Raw genomic sequence first — 1142 nt, forward strand, 5'->3', positions numbered from 1 at the left:
CACAGTGTAACTCCTTCACAATGCAACTCCTTCACAATGCAACTCCTTCACAGTGTAACTCCTCCACAGAGTAACTCCTTCACAGTGTAACTCCTTCACAATGCAACTCCTTCACAATGCAACTCCTTCACAGTGCAACTTCTCCACAGTCTAACTCCTCCACAGTCTAACTCCTTCACAGTGCAACTTCTCCACAGTGTAACTCCTCCACATGTGAACATCTTGCACCAAAAACGTTTAGGTTTACACACATTCACTGTTCCGTTCTAATCCAGAAAAGCACTCATCTACAAATCTACAAACATTCATTATTCAATCCCTCAGCAATGGAGAATGTTGATGTTCTGCTTGTAAAATCTGCATGAGCTCATTTCTGCACAGCAGAAAATAATAAATCCTACAGATAACTTGTCCCAATTCTGGAATATAAGCAAGGACAGGTAGGTGTTTAAAACCAACCAGAATCTGAGTGACTGGACCTCACTGCACCCTGGGTGCAGTACTTAGACCTGTTCACCTCAGGTAGGATCAGTTGAGATGTCTGCCATTTGGTCTAAAATGAGTGAAGCAGCAGTTGTAGGTGTGTTCAGGTGTCATACTGAACCTGTATTTACAACGTTACACCCAGGGTCACTCCCACATTTTACACAAATATAACTTGGTGGCTTCACAGGACATCCTGCTCCAACAGGCAGGTGGCTCCTTGGAAGACCTGCCTTAGTGCCCACAAGCCAAGGCCTCATTTCTATCTTGTATCACCACTGTTCCAGGAAATAGTTATTTGTTGTTGACCTCTAGAAGTGAACTACTTCAAGTGAGCCGGATGTTTTTCAGTGTCCGACACCTCAAACACTCTTTGAATTTATTTATAGATAGTTTCCACTTAATAATCCTTTCAAAATAAAATGTGATGACAGAAACAGATGCTAGGATTAATTAATTTTATTTATTTATTTGGGCAGTGGGTTCAAACCTCTGCTTATCTTGAGTTCAGAGCAGGTGAAGTTGGCTTTAATGGAAAGGTTATACATAGATAATATATCCATCCATCGTCCATACATCCATCCATTCATCCATCCATTCATTCATTATCCATCCATCATACATTCATCCATCCATCCAACCATCATCCATACATCCAT

The 1142-nt window shown here is 41.2% G+C and overlaps 1 protein-coding gene across 1 annotated transcript in view; it reads left to right on the forward strand.

The window, feature by feature from the left end:
- snx16 (sorting nexin 16) overlaps window positions 1-1142 on the forward strand; it is a 9108-nt gene that overhangs the window by 6032 nt on the left and 1934 nt on the right. The window lies entirely within an intron of this gene.

The sequence above is a fragment of the Nematolebias whitei genome, chromosome 20 (assembly GCF_014905685.2).
Source record: "Nematolebias whitei isolate Nwh7 chromosome 20, NemWhi1, whole genome shotgun sequence".
NCBI classification, from domain to species: Eukaryota; Metazoa; Chordata; class Actinopteri; order Cyprinodontiformes; family Rivulidae; genus Nematolebias; species Nematolebias whitei.